The 20,345-nt window shown below is 41.0% G+C and overlaps 1 protein-coding gene across 4 annotated transcripts in view; it reads right to left on the bottom strand.

Annotated features, from left to right (window-relative positions):
- Positions 1-20,345, bottom strand: part of lsamp (limbic system associated membrane protein) — a 412,893-nt gene that overhangs the window by 45,268 nt on the left and 347,280 nt on the right. The gene's annotated exons all lie outside the window — the stretch shown is intronic.

Genomic DNA, 20,345 nt, shown 5'->3' with positions numbered 1-20,345 from the left:
ATCTCGACACACTGGTTAATGATCATCCTGCCTCGCGATCACCATCTACTCTTGCCTAGAGAGATGGAGGGAGAAACCTGTACTCTGGCAACAACTCAGATGAATTAAGAAGGTACATTCGGTTTTAAAACGAGTCAGCAGCTAAGATGCAATCAATCATGAAGGATATAGAGGGCATACATCACTGTTTCCACAAACTGTGGGTGAAGTGGTTGGGATGAGGTATCGCATATACAGATACAGATATGAGACCAGAAAAACAAATAATGATCAATGACTTCGGTATGTGATGAATGCTGGATGCATAATGCAGGCACAAGAAGAAGTGTAACTTTATTTTTCTCTTCTCTAAACCTGTGATATGTGGATTTACTATTCTAATTTCAGGTATGCGTGCATGTGTGTGTGTCAGGTCTACATTCCTGTGGGATCAACACACCTTAGGCCATGTTGTCCCTTGTGGATTAATCATTCCCAGCTAACCACTTTTCTATTCTATTTCTATTTCGTATTCTATCCAGCGTTTAGGTGAGCCTTAAGCATCAACCCACGGGTGTATCTGCATGTCAATCAACATGTCGCCAGCGCTGTTTCTTACGAACAAAATGACCAGCCTCTCCTTGCGTGTAGTTCTTGGCAATCCAAGCAACGTTTGATTACTATGTCTGTGATAAACTATCTTGTCAGTCGGAGATGTTTACATCATAGAACTGACCATTTGCAAAATGGTTAAAGTGTTCTTTTGGAGAATCCTGGCAGTTCCCTTGATGAACATACATGAAGATTCAATCCTTGTTAAAGCAAAAATATCAAAACTATAGCAATAGTAATAAAGAGAAGTGTCACTTGTTATAATGTGAACCAAAGTGCTTCTGTTGCCAAAGCCCACCTTCTGGCATCACAGCACTGCAATCTGTACACCTGCCGTCCACCAGGACCACATCCCAGAGACTCCAGCGTGGTACATAAAATGTAAGGCCTCATTCACTCAAACAAACATTGACTCAGAACATAATCCAGGCAGTGATTATGTTTGTCAGCACAAGCAATTACGAATGCAAATTTGTTTCACCTAAACTTTTACAGGAGACAGGGTTGCCTTGTAAACTAACTTCATGCTCCACATCTGACACCTTGCGATTTGACAAATGTCTGCATTTTTAATGGTGAACCAAAGTCCCAAAAGTCTTACACATGATACATCTTGAATGCAACTGTTTAGACCAAACATTTCTCCATTCTCTGATGGTCCTTACTAAAATAATATACACAAAAAGACGTAAAGCTGTGATATTCTCAGGCCACCTGCCTAAGACGTGACATGGGATACTTGAGCATGTGATATTTTGTGAAGGTGCATGTTGCCATGAACACACAGACTTGTGATTCTAGCAAAGTCAAAAATGTTTAAATTTTGAGTTACTGTTCATCAAATGCAGCCACACCCATGGTCCACTCCATCTGCATTCAGCACCAGCTTGTCATTCATAAGACAATTTACACTCCTCAAATATCCTTGTGCATCAATTAGACAAAAAGAAGATAACAAGCTTGCTAAATCACTTTCCTTTTAACTGTTAACTGCAATGTAACCCTACCGATATCTTGAACTGACCCAGGGAATAATAATGCTTTGAAAACCATAGGAGGTGTTACAAACAAGAAACACTGATGTTATATGGTGTTTTCATGATATTCTACACAATTTACTGCACCTTTACCTGTGCACAACCAATACTTCAGTATATCTAAGGCCAAAAAGAAAAGAAAATCTATTTTTAAAATGTGCATAAACATTAAAATGCATCTATTCTGGTGAGATGTTTGTCCACGATCAGCAGATATTAGAATAAGGGAGGCGAGAGCTGCACACTTTTAGCTCATATTTATTGCTGTTTTATGTTTAAATGTGATGAACTTAATGTTTTTCTACCTTTTGTGTTTCTATACATAATACAGTTTTATTAGTACACTACTTAAAGGACATCTATGAAAAGATGTTTGGCTTTTTCATTTGCTAACTTAGAATATTGTATTTAGATTTGAGTAATACTGCTTGGGATGTGATAAGTAATTTAGAAGACTTTCTTAAAAATTAAAACACATCAAACACTTCTTCTTCAGTGCACCATGCTTTATTCACCAGAAGTCTTGGGCTCTCTTGCCTTCATCAGTTTGAGGCTCTTTCCACTTTGCTTATATACAACTGTATAATTCATTGATCAGTCATGTGGCTGATAAATCACTGTAGAAATATAGATGACCATAAATACAGAATATATAATGCAATAATCTTTTAGAAACATTCTTTAGCAAGTAAAATCTCTCGTCTTAGCTCATCAATGGTAAAAAGGTTGCATATCCAGTTTTCATCATAAGGCAACAGATTTTGTATTCTTTCAGCCTCACTCGTCAAACTAATTCAAATTCAAAACACAGTACGCTCCAATCCCTTCCATCATTTAACATTATGAATAACCCCAGCACAAACTTCAAAGACAGTCTGAGTTTACCTCAACACATCCATCCTTTAACTAAATAATAAAAAAATGTAATTAAGTGACCCCAATTTTTGTGAAACTGCCGAAATTCTCAATCTACATCAAGTGAATTTGGTGATAAGATAATTCCTGTTGTTGTCCAGTTGGATGTTTCAGTGCTTTGCATTGTGGGACACAGTAGGTGAGCTAGACTGGTCCGATGCATACTGGAGATTTTTGCAGAATCAGTACAACATCTGGGTGTTTCTGGCAAACCGCAGATTTTGCTTTTGTGTGCATACTACATACTAGATGCTAAATTTAGGCCAAATCAGTACGTACTGCTCGTGTAGCAGGCGGTTTTCAATCCAGACATCGAGTGGTGGCTGTATTTTTAAACCCACTGGAATCTTGGACTTGAGTTTTGACCCTTTGAGGTTGTTGCACGGTGTCAATGTGGAGCGTTTAAGCTGCAGAGTAACAGACTGAGTTAGCAATGTGAAGTCAGCAGCTCAGTGTTCATTTCCAGGGCAGAGGAAATATACATGAGTACACTTGTCGTTTTATGTTAAGCATGTGAATTAAAACAGATTGTTTGGTAAGAAAATATTATTGTGGCCGCAAAGCTAATTTCCGCTAACGATGCACCTCGGCGCGTGTGTTCTTTAAGCAAGGAAGATGTCGTTCTTTACCACCTGTGAGCATGTAGACTATATATTGCATGTCATTCAGATGGAGTGTGAATTAAGGAGGTGGAAAAGTGTCAAAATGGCAGTTTTGGAATAACACGAAGACTGTGCAGCTTTGACTTGCACATGCATGGTCGTGCAATAAACCTCAATTGCCATGATTAAAATAGCAGACTCCACTCTCAAGTCTCAATTCACATTTATTTAGCCATCAAAATTATTTACACTTTAAAAACAGGGTTGGGAAGTAAACCATTAAAGTTTATGGGTTACCTGCTTAAAAGTGTGAACAGCAGCACAATCAGTTGCAAAAAGCTGGCGTGGAGAGTAACAGACTGCCAGCCCTCAACAACTGTTGTCAATTTGTCCATAAACAGGGCACTTAAACTCCAACTGCTCCATTAAAGTTACTCAGTGGCCCTACAATAAAGAATGCGCTCTCCTCGTACTAATGTTGTGGCTGTTATCCATGCCAGCAGGTACAATGGCTTCCTCTTGTCGTGAGGTTTCCAGGTTCATTTCATGATTTTGGTGCATACCTATATGAAGCTTTAAAGACTTATCTTGATTTACTGCAGAAAATCTGTACTTGCCTGCCTGACTGTGTAACTAACAAAACCACATATGGAAAATCTATAGTGAAAGCATTTAAGAGTTCCAAGTTGTAAACACATTTGCGAGAGCTGCATCATGTGGGAATTTATACGCAATCTAAATCTGATAGGAGTTGCTGTGTTGAATTGAAATAAAGCTGCCCCATTCCTTCATATCGACCATGTTTTCCAAGAAACAATATTTCAGTGTTTGTCTCTTTCAGATTGTTTCTCCAGCAAGGTTATTATTGAGGCTTTGTCTCTGTACAGCATCACTAACAGTGTCCCCTCAGTCTCTCTCTCTCTTACAAACACACACACACACACACACACCATCCACAAGTAACCCATCTCTCTAATACCAACTGACAAGACTTTCACAATTGTGCCAAACAGCATTTTAAATGAAGTCATACAGAGTTATTGCTGTAGTCAAATGACCAAGCCAAAATGAAGATGTGTTTTCCAGATATGAGGAGATGGAGCGGGGGGGATGGCAGGGCAGAGGCACTCGATTGAGGTGACAAAGAATCCAATTGGCTTTTTTTCCCCCTCAAAAACAACTAAAGCGGGGTGGGGTGGGGCGGGGTGGGAAAGTTGATTGGCTGAGTAGGATGTCTGATTGGAGAATTAATCCTGGGAAGCGTAGATAAAAATGTATCGAGTAAGAAACAAGCGCTCATACTCTGATAACCCTGTCGCCTCTATAAATGGGAGGGACCGGACGGGAAGATGGGGAGAGAAGTGGAAAAAGAGAGGAGATGAAGAAAGGAAGACGGTGGTGAAGGAGAGAAGTGCAAATGACATTTCAGCTCTTTCAGCCATATACAGCTTGGTGTTCAGCTATCAGGAAAGAAGAGGGAGGATGGAGAAGAAAGGAAGGAATTGTCATCGAGGTCACAGGTCAGCCTTCAAGGAACGCTGCTGGAAAGGGCAGCTGTTTGAAAAGCACTTCACCTCTGCAACTGCAGGGTGGATGAATTCCATAGAGATACACACACTGCACTCTCTGCTAATGTTTTCCCTCCAGTTGGGTTAGTGTGACCCACAGGCGTGGGCTAAGAACATCCACATTTAACATTAAATTGTGTACGATCGAAAGGTACACACTCACTGTCACATACACTCGGACCTCTCCACCTTAGAGGATTTATTTTCTCATTTGTTCACACGCCAATTACAATTAATTTCCATTCATTGGAAACATTGCCAGCTACAGCATACAGGAGCTTTTTTCCTTTCAGGTTTGGCAGGTCTCCCCCAGGAAGAAAACAAAAAACAGAAACAAACAAACTGATCATCCGGCTAATGATCTCCTGTTTGGGTTTGGTTTTCCAATTCCTCAAAAATAATAAAGCTCTGATGAAAATGTTATAAATACTCTGACCTTGCTTTCAACTCTAATTTCAAACTTCAAAGAAAGAAAGACAAGAGAGTGAAAGACAGAAGAGACAGCGAGTGAGAACGAGCAGAGAGATGCAGGGAGAGTAATTAGGCAGGAATGTGTTTGTGATTTTAGGTTTGTGCATAGAGACGACAGAGAGAGAGAGAGAGAGAGAGAGAGAGAGAGAGAGAGAGAGAGAGAGAGAGAGAGATACAGACAGAGACAGAGAGCCAAAGGCTGTTCCGTGGTCCATGAGACAAGTTATTCTCTGTGGAAAGAAATGGAAGACGATGAAAGTGCTAAACTTGTACCTTTGCATGATTAACCACTCAATCTCCTTTCATTACTGACTATATAAGATAAGAAAATATAAAATAAGCATTTGTTGATGCCCAGAGGGGTTATTGCTGCAGTACAAGAACAGAAATAGAAGTAAAAAAAAAGAAAAAAGAAAAAAGAATAAGAGCTATATTAGAACGAAAAAAAAAAGAAACTGTAGAAGACCAATAAAAGACAAAATTACAAGGTTGTTGGGATTAATAACACAATAGTTATCACTAATATATGATATGTACCATAATTAATGATGCTTAGGGTTTGTCTGTATTAATTTAGAATTATAACAGAAAAATAGAAGAGAATGTAATCAAACAATGAAACATATTAACATAATATAATAGTAAAATATAGCATGGTGTAATATAGTCTGGGATATGAGACATAGTGTAAGGGGAACACAGTGATATGGTATAACATAGTATAAAGTATAGTACAGCAATATATAGAGTACCAGCCTAAGTTTTGGTGGCTGTAGAGATTCGTTCATTTTAAGAAAAGTCTATTACGAGGCAATCAGCTGTGAATGACATAAAACGTCCAAAATCACCAATTCATGTTTTAGCAATTACACTGAACTTTTTAAAAAATAATGAATTACTTTCTTTAATGTAAATAAACATTATCCTGCAGCTGTGAGCATTTTGTGTAAAGTAATCAGTCTGTCCACCAAATTCTCAGTTGAGTGATGCTGAAAATCCAGTCCAGTGTCACTGGGATTTACATCAGTCGGTACAGTTGGTACCAGTTGGTACCAGTTGGTGTGCATCATTGTGATGTAGCCAAGTAGGACATGTTCCTGGATCAGCATCCCACATCGCCATGTTAACCCTGGATCATTTGTTGATGTTGATCCAGGCCATCATCCATATCTTTTATCAATTCCTCAACTTTGATTTTATAATCTTTACTTACTTTTATTTCTAAACTGGAGAGATTGCTTCTTGTTGTTGTCTGCTTTCTTCGGTATTTGCTGTTTATATTATTTTAAAAAGTGCTTTCTTTATGGTGTACTTATCATCACTGTGAGCATGTGCTCTCTCTCTCTCTCTCTCTCTCTCCTGGCGTCGAGTGCATGCCTTGCTTTCTTTTCACCTGACTTCTGTGAATGTTGCAGGTCTGACTCCTCTCTCTGTCCCATTTCTCCAGTTTGTCCTGTTGCTTTGTTATTTACTGTGACTACTTGTGCTTTTGTAAATCCTCCTGAAAGTGCTAAAGGTTTGTTTTCATACCTATTATTGTTGGTTTTAACCAGACGTTTATGATGCATCACAGGGACTGTAAGCCTGGGTTGGTGTTTACTAGCCTTTACTGGGGAGCTACAACTACTGCTAAGGCTACTGCTGCTCTGGCTCATGGGGACATGACCTACTTGGCTAAATCACATGCATATACAGTACATGACTATGTACCATGAGCAATGGTGAATGCCACGTGTTTCACATCTGCTCCTGCACAATTGGTGATACTGATTGGTGAATGCAACACTGCCAACCACAGAAGAGACTGGACCAACACTTGAAAAATAACAGAACTGCTGGGCAGAAACACACCAAATAGACTGATGAAATGCATTTTAAGAGCAGGAAATACCCAACCTATCGTTGTGCTGCATCTGCCACAAAAATTCAGTAACACACTTGTAACAAATTTTCCCAGTCCCCTGTCTTTCCTGTTCTGCATTTCTCCCCCCTCTGTTCTCCATTTCTTCTATTCACAGGTGGTCCATTCTCTGATGTATCAAAAATATGCCAACAATCTTGCTCGGCCCACTTCAGATGCAGGCGTGTTGAGCATGAAATTAGCCTTTGAACAGAAGCGGGGAAGGCAGCAGGTAATGCAGGATGCAGCCTCGTCCACCTGGACTCTGTCAGACTGCTTTATAGTCAAGCTAAAGTGTTCATTGCAATTCCAGGATTACCTCACCAAACTCTGTTCCACCCTTTAGCATACATACAGGAAACAATAAACAACGTGAGACAGCTTTGAACTTTGACTGTAGGTTAAACCAGCAAGATATGTGTGATTTTATGGACAAAAAATAATAAACGGTGTCAAAATAAAAGAACATTTTGGGGTTTATGTGAAGAATGTTTTTAACAAGCAAAGCAAGGGCACAGTTGCAGTTCTTTTATATCAAAGACATCACAGTATCCTAGAGCAATACATCATCTATACTGTCATCCGTTCTGTGTATACCATTTCACATGTTTTGTGTTTTTCCCCTTGGGCTCATATTGCTCCCTCATACATTTACCCCCCACTGGCTCTCAATGTGGCATTTGGAGGGGTGATGCTGCAGCAAGTGTGTAAGAGGCATGCGATTATGCTTGGCTAATTTGAAACCATTAGAAGACAATCAGGAGAAAACACTCACAGCTCTTTAGCTTTTAGCTTTTAGTGCTTGGAAGCTTTACTGCCAATTACCTGCTTTCTATAAAACAAGGTCAGCCCAAAGCCTCCCCTCCAAAGGCCCCAACAAGAACAACATGACCAGCCTGTTGGCCACCAGGGTGGCTCCTGTCACAGCTCTGAGACTGAACAACTGCTGTGGCTTTGTTTGCATACTTGTGTGCACCTGATTTGTCCCTTTTTCTGCATTTCCATTTCAACACCTTGACCTTAGCAGGGCAATATGGGAATTGCAGAGACTGAGAGACCAACAATTAGGGAATCTTGACATTCAAGAGCTGATTTTTTATATTTCTCTGGCTATTTGAGGTAAAGGAAGAAGAGACGAGCACGCACGCACGCACGCACGCACGCACGCACGCACGCACGCACGCACGCACGCACGCACGCACGCACGCACGCTCTTGGGTGGAAATCTTTGATAAATTTACACCCTTACACATAGTATGACTTACTGATTGACTTTTGAAAGAGAGAAAAAAAGGCCAAAGGAAAGAGTAGCTATGAACGGAGAGACGGGAGTAGAATGTAATCGCTGTGCTCCATCTCCGAATATCTGCAATGTGCTCGTGTTGATAAAGAATATCTCTTTAGATTAACACTAAGCCTTGTGGCTGAGCCGTTGGTAGTCGTCTTACTACTGAATGATACACACACACCTGTATGCACACACACACACACGCGTCGTCATAAAAACACATTTTATTTTCTGTGGCTTCGACAGTACGTCCCCATACTGTGTGACTCATTGTTAATATCTGCTGTTGATCCCTTCAATTATTCATGTTGACATTGTTTCTCGATGTAACGACAAGACACATCTGCATTGCATGAGCCCCCCACCCACGCACACTTGAACACACATTTGGCCTGTACTATCACGTCACAGCATGCAAAATATAGAGGAGCACCGATCTCATTTGATCTGAGACCTCGGGGTGTTTTGAGCAGAGACACACATGCACTAATTCCTCTCCGCCTGGCGCTGCAGAATTGAAAGGAAAGATGAGAACATGGGTCTGAGAAGTGGGCTGACGCTGCTGTTACTGTTGCAGGAGAAGAAGCTTAAGTGGCCTGGCAATGCCAGTGGGCCCCCCCTACGCTCTACTCCCTCTTAGCTGTTGCAAAAACAGAAGAGAAGAAGAAAAGTCAAGATGAGAGAGGTGATGACAGAGAAGAAGACACCACCTCCTCCTTGTCCCAACCGTATCCGTCAGCAGTGGCAGCTTTAAAAACCCTGTGAGATGCCTGTGAAACTTTCAAAGGAGGTACTGGATATGAGACAGATGCAATGGCCTGCTGGAGGCGCCGATGGAAGCGAGAGGGGGAAAAAAAAGAAGCTTTCTCTCTGTTTTTCTGAAGGAGGATTTTTCTGCATTTGAGATGCATCATGTTTCCATCCACTCCCGATATGAGGACCTTGCTCTATTTGGGGACAACAAGGTGATTAACTGTGGAGATGGTTTTTCATTCCATGTTGAGAGCTGTTTTTCCAATGAGGGTCATGCAAGGTCAGCAACTCGCAAATCACATGAACATTTAATTGGTGTTCGCACTGAAAGAGGGACAGCAGAGGTGTGAGGTAGAAAGGTGTAGTAGCGGTTTTTGCTAACAAGCTCTACACAGGCGGCCAGGGAGGGTCAAAGAAGAGAACATGCCAGATATATATGTATATATATAAATATATATTAAAAAAAAAAAAACAACTAATGGCAGACCTTATGAAAAATATCTGTGTTTATATATTCCATATAAGCTGTAATTCTTATCTAGGCCTAACTGAGGTACCTCTGTAAATCTTTTGCTTCCTACTTTAAGCTTGGCTTCCACAAAGTGTGGAGGGCTTGCCAAAAACGGGAAAGCAGATTTTGCATTCAAGCCATCAGATGATTTAGAGGCTTACAATACCATATAGCTCATGATAATGAGAAAAACAAAGATGGCTAGACAAGCTAAATCCAAGGTTACAGAATCTTGGCTGCAATGGCCGCCTTTCCCTCTACAGGTAACATTTCTTCAACTGTTTAATACCACTTCCTGCCCTTTGCTCCTCCACTTCCATATACCATTTCTCATTATGCCACTTTGTCCAGACAAGGGTTATTAGAGATCACAAGACCTCCCACAACCCATACAGCTACACAGCTCAGTTCAGGTGCCTTTTATGCCCCACCACTTTCCATTTTCCTCCCAGTGTGCAACCACCATCACCTCCTCTTTCTTATTCCAAAGCCATTTCCAGTATAGCTGGTTCAGCAAAACCTGGGTTCATGATAGTGAGTCAGTGGTGTTGTGCAAATCATTTTTTTTCCCCTCACATATTCTCCTCATTGATGTTCCAGTAAGAACAACACAGCAGTGATTGTATTCTTTTTTTTTTTTTAATGTATTCATCATTAACAAAGCTTTTACCTATCAATAATTAAGCTAGTTATGATGCCAATAATATAGCTTCAAACTCAGTAATTCTATTCAAAATCAAAAAGTTTTGAATCTAAATGAGCTGTGGCACTTTGACTGAACAAATGAATATTTTACAGCTGATCATTTTGTATCTTTTCCATAAAAATAATCACTGGAGTGTTTCATCGTTGTCCCTTATATATTCCTGATACTTTTGCTGCTGCCTGTAACACCCTAATTTCCCCTACAGGGGATTAATAAAGTGTTATCTTATCTTGCCATATAAACATAGTAGAAATACTGATTTTCTTGATTACAACACTAGAAAATGTTGACAGTATCTTATCTGAATTATGCAAATTCAGGTGAAGTTATAAGTTCAAAGCAACATCATATAGTCTCATTGTTAACTCAGGCATCAAAAGGGGTCTCTCAAATTACAGCGTGTCTTATTGTGGCATTCAGATGGCCTTTCAGCATAACTCCCCTGATCCTTAAAGGCCCTCAAGGGTGTTTTGTGCAAGTCAAACCAGCAATCAGCACTAACTAATCAATACTACTGGATTTGCCACCATTTGATACAAACCATCGTATTAAAGTGCACCCCAAGATGGGGAGAGTGCAAGTGTGTATCTCTATGTGTGTGTGTGTGGATGTGTATTACTCATGTTGTAGGGACATAAATCTGTTTGCATAGTCACACTGTGGGGACTCACTATCCTTATGGGGACAAAATGCGAGTCATCATTAGGTAAATCATTAAATTTCGAGGTGCAGACTTGGTTTAAGGTTATATTAAGGGTAAATCTCCAGGAAATGAATGTAAGTCTATGTAATGTCCCCAAAAGAGATGGAAACACAGCTGTGCCTGCATGTGTGTGGAACCATTAAGAATTCAGACCCCTCTGTGGACTAGAGGCTCAAGACTCCTAGGTTAGCAGCCATTAACATTTAACCCGATATTGGGGACTCTTTATTTCAGTCTGCAGCTTCGTTGATGGACTATCACCACTGTCATGCTAATGACAAAAGCACAATGGGATTGATATGCATACGCCATCTGACACATAATGTAATAAAGAAATTTACATACTGTAATGCATATGTAGGGACAAAAGAGTAGCACAATATTCCATCCAAATTGAATAAAGAAATGGTGGTAATGCCTTACTTTGCAGTCCTCATAGTTTCTCCATGGCGTACTTTGGTACTAATTATAGGTAAAATAAAAAGCAGATTTAGTTAGCACACTCCCACTTAAATAAATCGACTTATTTGCTAAAGTCTTACACATCATTTCGATTTAACAAAAAATGTTAATTTCTCCTACAGGCAAGCATACATTTCAACAAATATGAAGAATGAATATTTAAATGGATATTCACCAGGGCTTTAATAGATCTCTGTCAGTTTTTCCAGCCCAGTTAATATTTCAACAGTTCTTTTAAGGAAATTTCTTCTGAACATCAACAACTGCTTGTAAATTCAAACGAGATATTGATTAAAAAAAAAAAAAAAAAAAAATGAATGGTCAAAACCGAATCATTTCATTAGACCCTCTGTCTCAGTGCAATTAAACGGCCATATCTCTCACACTCCTGGTTTTCAGTGCAGGCTTTGTTATTTTTTTCCTCAGACAAGCTCCCTCCACAGCCACAGAAGACATTATAGAGTACATCACGGGCTGTGTGGTACTCCTCAATATGAGTCAACTGACCTTTTATGTGTAAAATCAATGGTATGATGCTCTAACAATAAAGACCATCTATACATTTACGACAAAATCCCAATATGGATACTTCTTGGAGAGATATAAATGATACTTTCATGTTGTGACCAAAGAGAACATCTATCTGGCCCTTCCTGCCCCCTTCCATGACATAAAATTGCCCCTCTCCCCCTGGTTGAGATCCTTTTCCTGCTTTATTATTCTGTTTCAAAGAAAATGACTGAAGTAATACCTTCTCCAAGTGCTACGCAATTGTGACTTTAGTTTTAGCTTCCAGATATTACACATGACTCTTCTATCAGAACCTATATTCCAACTGACAGTCACCGGTCAGCCGCTGGTATTCTCCCGTGAGCTAAATAGGATTTAAATGGTTGAGAATCTAACAGTCCATTTTCCGGATGTACCTGCGGCTCTCTGTGATGCGATATTGCAATAATCAGCTTACAGCACGCCCTACTCCTGATCCACACAACACAGGCGGCACTTTAATGGTTTAGTGCCTGTGTGAGCGCTATACTTCGGGACATTCACAACACAGCACAAGCCGAACTCAGAGTTGCTTCTTTTCCTTCCTCAGTAAGGCCAAGTGCCAAGGGTAAAGGGCTTGTTGGTAAATACCACCTCAGCATGGTAAAAGGGTACAGACAACAGCAAGCAAAAGCATGGTTTGGTCGTGGTTTCTCAAGTGTACAAGTTAGAAAATGAAAAGTTTCATGCTTCAGATTTAGATGATGCACGTTCTACTTTCAGCTTCTCAAATGTTTGGATTATCTCTATTTATTATAACTGTTACAGTAATTGAATATCTTTTGATTTTAGACGGTTGGTTGGGCAAAAGAGTCATAATAAGGTGCCACCTTGGGCTCTGGGGAATTGTGAAGAACATTTTTCACCATTTACTGTTTCACAGCTTAAATAATGATGAAAATAATAATTAGTCGCATCCCCTGCACTCGAGTACAAAAATCTACGACCAATCTAAAACAACTGAAAAGCAACTGGATTAAAAATAGATAATAGATTGTGATAACGTACGGCAGACAGAGTTTGCACAACTTGCAGAGTGTCATTAGCTTGGAAATGCAAAAACGAGGAGCTGCCATTGCGTTCGCTGTCACTGGGTTCCAGATCTGTAGACTCTCAACTAGCTTGTTGGCTCCTGCTGTGTGAAGAGCTGTGAACAGCTGGTTGAGTGCAGTGCACCTGACGCACTCAGCTGCAGACCACCTGACAGTGCTCCTCACATGCACACACACATACACACACACACACACTCACAGCTGAGGACTGGGGCTTGCAGCTGCTGCTGCTGGCATACCAGCTGGGGGGAGAGGTGTGTTCACCATTGCGAGCTCCTGGGTGTCACCCTCACTGCCTTTCAACTTCCTCTTTTATCAATCTTTGTGTCTTTCACAAAAATGTGCACACTTGGATGCAAATATTTATTTTGTGCACAATTATTACAGCCACACAGCCTTGGTCTTTCTGTGTCTGTACCTCACCTCCTTGCCTCATCACTGTCACTCTTTCTCTGTCTCCTTTCCTCACTTCTTTCTTTCTCTGTTTTTGCACTTTGCCATAAGCTGCAGTCTAATGAGCAAGTGGCTGGTGTTGGGAGAGTGTTTTTTCGTGCTCTGAGGAGAGATAACAAGCCCATATGTTATTTACCACAGTGGCGACTGCAGCAGTTGACCAGTGCCAACTCTCAAAGATCCTCCCAGGGAAAAATATTTCCCATCAAATCTGTAGCTGCGCCATCAAAGTGCTGGGAAGAGTCACACACTCGACAACACTCAGCTACTGTAGCTGTGAGGCACCTATGCATTAGAGAGCAGCATATTGTAATGAAGAGTCATAATATTTTCCCTTTATAAGTGATAAGCATTTTTTTCTCATTAGTGAGATGCATTTTTAGTTTCTCAGAGGGCCTCCGTTTTGATTACAGTGCATGTGTGCGTCTGAGAGAAAAACTTGAACCTGACTGTGAAATAAGTTTAAACAAAGCAAGATCAAGGTGAAAGTTTGAGCCACCTTATAGAAAGCAAATCCATTTTGTCATATTTTTATCTTTTAATACAAAACACAGTCAGGCAAGAACATTTCTGACAAAGCTTCATTTTTCACACAATTTGCGATCAGATTCTTGAACGGCCTTCAGTCACAAGCTACCTATTGAAAGCAGTCAGCATCAGTTTTCAGTCCCCTAAAATTGAGCCAACCCCAGCAGTTTGAAAAGCAGCCCTCCATCAAAAAGACATCAAACAAGACATATGCTTCATCTCCAGAAGTGTTTAGCACTCAACTGCCACACAGAAGACTTTGTATGTAAAGCACTGCATCAGCACTGGATACCATATGGTCCAACTAAATAACATGCCAGACATCTGGTGGGGCAGTGGGCACTGGGAGAAGGAGCAGCCAAGTACACGCACTCGAAGACAGTGAGGATGTGCACGAGTACATAATCCATGCAAAGCACATGACAGATGCCAGCCAATGACTTCTGAGTCTCTTTGAAACACTTTTGACATAAATTGTGGCCATAAAATCCTCTCCTGCATCTCTTTCTCAGATCAGACTCGGCATTAAACATGAGTAGGTCTGCAGTCATGCTAGCAGCTCCGTGAGGCTATACTAACGCACAATGTTTGTTGTGCTCTGGGCTAAATGCTAACATGATCACAATGACATTAGTAACATCGTGATGTACAGCAAATTAGGATAATTAGCATGTTAGAATGCTAACATTTGCTAATCAGCACTAAACACAAAGTGCACTTGAGGCTGATGAGAATATCTTAAATTTTGCGTGTATTCGATCATAAACCCGTATTGGACAAATGTCAGTTTGACCTACTGATGGTACTAAATGATTACAATTCATCGTGTCAGAAACATGTCTGCCTGCACACACAATTTCAGTGCAATCCATCTGTTAGTCCTTTTGATTGATTGACAATCCAACAAAGAGACATTGCCATCCCTCAAGCTACGCTGCTAGTGTGGCTAAAAACAGAATGCATAGTTCATGTTCCTATTGTAAGAAGGTCTATACTTTTTCATTCATTTTTTTTTTCTGATTGCTGACAATACAGAGAAGTAGAGGAAAGGTAGTTTGAATCCATATGAGCCAGCAGTGCTGAGCTTGGTACAATAGAGGCATCAGCAGATATCTCTCAGCGTGCGTCAGGTGCAGGCTTTTGTCACTGACAAACAGCGAGTGAACACAAAACAGAAAAGAACAGTCCTTCCTCATACTCTCTCCCCTTTATGGGCCTAAATGGACCTAATAGGTCGAAGTCATTAGCAGACCACAGCCGTCACCTATTGGTCTCACCAATTAAAAATAAGTAATTTCTGCTCATACTTAGCACACTCAGTTCAGTCTCGTTGTTGAGTCTCTGAGCAGTACTCCCACGTTTGCCTCCCTGCTCTTATTCAGTTCATGGTGATAAAAGTAGGATCAAGGCCTTGCAGTGGAATTGACCTGAACACCAGCAGGGCTGAGTGGCAGAAGGTTAAGACACCCTTGCAAAGTAGGCCTACATGCAACACACACACACAGCAGGTGACCCTGAGAGCAGTGAAGAAAAGCTGACAGCATTCTATTAAGCCACAGCGGGGTGAAATGTTAAAAAGCACACAGTTGCCACAAAGAAGAGTGGAATCCTTAGAAGGCAGTCACAAGCCCATATATTTACTAATACAGGCCCATACCCTCAGTGCTGCATGTTGTGACACACACCTAACTCATCTTTTCCCCTCAGAGAAAGCAGGTGAGGTCAGGTTTAACCGGTGCCACTCAATCCCACTTGCAGAGGCATCCACGAGCGTGAGGAGTGCCAGGGCTGTCTATCAACCTGACAGGCCCAGGTCACACAGAGGATGGAAAAAGATGGAGGGAATGGATACTGGCAGGTTCTATACAAGTAATGGGTATGTGTGTGGGGAGCGTAGGCAATGGAGAAAGAAATAGTGGTCCTCTATTGCAGACACTGGGGAGACACTGTCCAGAACCGATGGCCACAGGCTCGCCTGGTTAGTCTGTGAAATATGGCCCCGATGGCTCACTTGCAGCCCCTGTCAATACCCCTGCTGTCATGTGTGTCCATGGGATGGCACCATTTAAATGCATGAGAGTGCCTTTCGCAGCCAGCATAAAGAAGATTAAAGGAGACTGCAGGTTTTTTTTCTTTTTTTTTTTCTTCATTTTTTTAGAGATTCAGACTAAGCAACATAAGCTCAGCAGCCAAGGAAGAAAAAGGGAATGGTAAATTGTTGCTTTCATTAAAACTTCAAGGAGTCAGTTTCATTATAAAGGTTCAAAGGCAATGGAAATTGTGTGTGGCTGCATTCTCCCAGTATCTCTCTCTCTGCCTGTCGTTTCTCTACTCAATCCAGCTGGGTAGCTACATGGAATAATAGGCAATGTGACGACGACATGTAATCTTGTCCCTTGAGGGCTGGTGTGTATGCCTATGTGTCTACTCGCCGGTCTGCCGTCATGCTCACAGCGGGCATAACAAGGCATGGCAGGGCTTACTGCTGGCCTTCACACAAGCCCGTGCTCCTGTAGGTTTTACTTTGGGGTTTTCATTTTCAAGCGCTCGAACCTTGTACTTCGATTTCCTCTAATATCCTGAGTGTTTACAGACTGAAAATAAGGCAGTGTGAATATTTTCAGGGTTAAGCAAATCAACAGTGTTGCTTTTAAAGCCACACGGATGAATGTATTTGTAATCATTTGTAACAGTGGATCAAATCACTGTGTAATGTGTCTGGGTTACTCATGACAAACCTATAAAGAATCATCACCTGACTCTGCAGTTCCCCTGCTCTGAGGTGAGTTTTAGTGTTTTTCACCTCAATGTCTTGCTTTTTACAACCCACAACTTTAGTGTTTTGCTTCAGTCTCACTGCTCTCATAGAGCTGGTTTAGGCCACAGCAGGCAGCGGTTTTCAGTGGAAAACCCGCCCAGTACCACACAGCAGATAAACTTAGGAGCAAGATATTTCCCTCAGGAGTTGGTAGTGACCAAAAACAGAGCTAAAAGAGACTGGATGGGGAACAGTGCAAAATGAATGCTAATGCTGCTCTGTGTCAGCTGGATGTGTAACTAGGCATCTCTTTGCTAACTCTTTAGGCTTTGACAACTTCATAAAGTAATAATATGTCAATACTGTGTGTACAGTTTCTGCTGCCTCCAAGCAGCCACAACACCAAAATCTATCACCTTTAAAGCAGCTTTAAAAAACAAATACAACATCAAACATAAGGCTGTGAAGATGAAAAGATATACGGTCAATACATATGGCTACACTATTCCACATGTTAAAATCATTTCAAAAACAATCTTTCCGAGCGTTTTTTGAGTTTGTTTGACACCTCTCTCGCTAGTCACTTTCCCCAATCGCAGTCCTACTTCAAAACCATCCGTTCCACTATTCCCATGCTGTGAGAAATATTAGATGCTACTGTCTGAAAAGCACAATCCAGCAAATTCAAATTGCAACACATTTATCTGTATCATATTTTCCTCTGAGCTTGGGCAATATATCTGTTTAGACAGATGAGCACGCTTAATCAAAGCACATCACGGTCTTGTGGAGACCTGTCTCCTTGAAATTCTGTTTATATGCAAGTAATTAGCAACAGCAAATATGTTTTGAGGGAAATGTAATGCCCACTGAATTACGTTTTGTATTAACATAATGAGGAATTAGTGTTGATTAACATTCCTGCCTCACGAAAATGTTGATACTGAACTTATGTTTAGTGAAAACGTATTTCATTTGTTTTCTGCCAAAACAGGCTACGTTGCAATGCTCTATCCATTCGTATTGACTACAACATTATTCAACTTTTGTGATTTTTTCAGGTCCTGACAGCAATTGGCTACTGATCATTGTGTTTTTGTTGCCTTAAACCTGAATACAGACTGGAGTCTGGATGTGAACCCTGGTGTTCTCTGGTGTCACAGTCCTACACTTTGCACACCCACCATCTATTCCAGCCTCCTCCCTGCAACTACAGTGTGGAACATAAAATGTAGTGTTTCATTCACTAAAACAAACGTTGACTCTGAACATAATCCAGTCAGTGAATATGTTTGTTAGCCCAATGTAATTGTAAATGCAAATGAGTTGTACATAAACAGAATTTGTAGGAGACAGGGTTGCTTGGTGTTGATATATTGCAAATTGCAGAGTAGGAGGCTCCAAGTAAACACTTGGACATTGCTCAGAAACTAAATTGTATTGAGGGCTTGAAGTACCATGCTCCATGTGCTCCTTGGCTGCTGGAAAGCCCTTGACGAGCAATAGCTTTGCCTTGAGCTTCAATGAAAGGCTGCTTACAGCTGCTGGATGGAGTCTGCTGAAGAAGAAATGATGATGTGCTTGTCTTTTTTCCGTTGGTGTGTGGTAGCTTCATTGATTTCTCTTAACATGCTTGTTTTTCCAGACAGGTAAGGAAGGATCACTCAGTAAAAGCATGTAGTCTGAACTCCATGGCTGGCAGCAGTACAAGCAATAAGGTGGGTGTGATCATGGTGTAGCAGTAAGGCCAGACAGGCTGATATCTAGAATTAAGGATAGGCCTAACATACCAAACCTAATCTGCACTTCTGTCTGCATCTTTTTTTTCAAACCCTCATTTCCCAGTCTTTCCCCCCTCCTGTGCATGTAACCCCGTGGTGAGTGGGAGAGGAAGTAACAAAACCTCAGCAGCACAGATAAGAGGTGGTCTAAGATGCAGTGTGAGGGGTGTGCAGGGGCAGAAGAAAAGAGGAAAGAGTGGTGGAGATGGGAAGAGGTGGAGAGGCTTCACAGGCACCAATGACAGGTTCTGATTGTCCCATGATAATTGTTAAAAGGTCAGCTCTCCTCCTTGGCTAGACTGTGGAGCAGAAAATATGCGCAAACACACAGACACACATACGTACGTGGGTGCACACACGCCTGCTCCCTCCTGCTCAGGTGCTCTTTGGAGAGTACCTTAAATACCACAATATTGTGATACAAAGACGGAAGAAACGAAAGATGGATACATATGGAAGAGGAGGCAGTTGATGTTTCTTATCTTTCATTCTAAAATTCAGAGACGCCTAAGGATAAAGGTTGTTTCCTGTGGCTGAGTTAAAGTCAATAATAATGTTAGGGTTGATACTGTAAAAAAACAAGCATAAGAACTCTTGCCAGGTACAAAATAAAGGTTAAAGCGGCCAGCGTGAGGGGAGCGTGGTTAAAAATGGAATAAAGATTTTTTCTGAGTTCTTTCTTTCCAGCAAGATTAAATAAAACCATAACACTGCATGAGGCTAAATAATTGTATTTGTCTGATTTTGTGCTGTGGCCAAAACAGCACACACGCCATCGTGTTATATTAATTCTACCAATTCTCTATGCAACAGAGCAAGTGCCTGCAGTACATTAACATGTGTCACTTCATAATGGACACAACATATTGAAATGGGTCACTGAAGCCAGGCAACAGCTGCTTACGGGACCATTCACTTTGTCTGCTACTTTATAGTCACTCTGTTTCTCTGACATTTATGAATGGATAATGCCATCTGTCTTGGAGGGAAAGCTGCTCGCAAGGAAGGTTTGGGTGATAACCTGTAGATTTAACAGCTAATCCAGATTGCCTAGCCAGACTGGTTCTGGTCATAAACCCAACAGAAATAAGATTTATGAAGTTGTACTGACAAATAAGGACGAATATACAGTCCAGTGTGTATGACTTGTGTCGTCTGCGCTGCACCACATTCTAAAACTAAAGCAAGTTTTAAAAAAGAATTGATAGACAGGTTTATAGCAACAAGGCTGTTTAAATCATTTTAAAAGGTCAATGCATATTAAAGTGCTGACTTTAATTCAAAAGTGACAGCAGCAGATCAATACTGGTTTGAATCAGCACTGTCATCACTGCAGGGAAAGGGAAATAGAGAAAAAAAAAAAGAAAAGGAACCAAGAAAGCATCCTATTGCTAATGGAGACCAACAATATATCAATACTATTGACAGGCTTCAAGGACCTCATAGGATCTGGGTAACAACCAACACACAGTCTGGTGTAATTGGCAGCACAAAGTTAGTACACAGAGAGAGGCATGGACACACATGCACTCTCTGTATAATCACTAGCAGGAGGGTGCAGCTACAGTACATCTCAAAATCCATCCAGCTGTTATGTCTCCTTCTGCTTGGGATGTGTGATTCAACAGAGTGACTTTTGATTTACTCTTGACTAGTGATGAGGCCAATGATTTGATACTCTGCATGCTGAACGCTAAATCTCTCACTGGCTATTTTG

Source organism: Chaetodon auriga, chromosome 7 (assembly GCF_051107435.1).
Source record: "Chaetodon auriga isolate fChaAug3 chromosome 7, fChaAug3.hap1, whole genome shotgun sequence".
Classification (NCBI taxonomy): domain Eukaryota; kingdom Metazoa; phylum Chordata; class Actinopteri; order Chaetodontiformes; family Chaetodontidae; genus Chaetodon; species Chaetodon auriga.
Note: the sequence above shows the minus strand (reverse complement) of the source record. Positions and strands in the feature narration are given on the sequence as shown.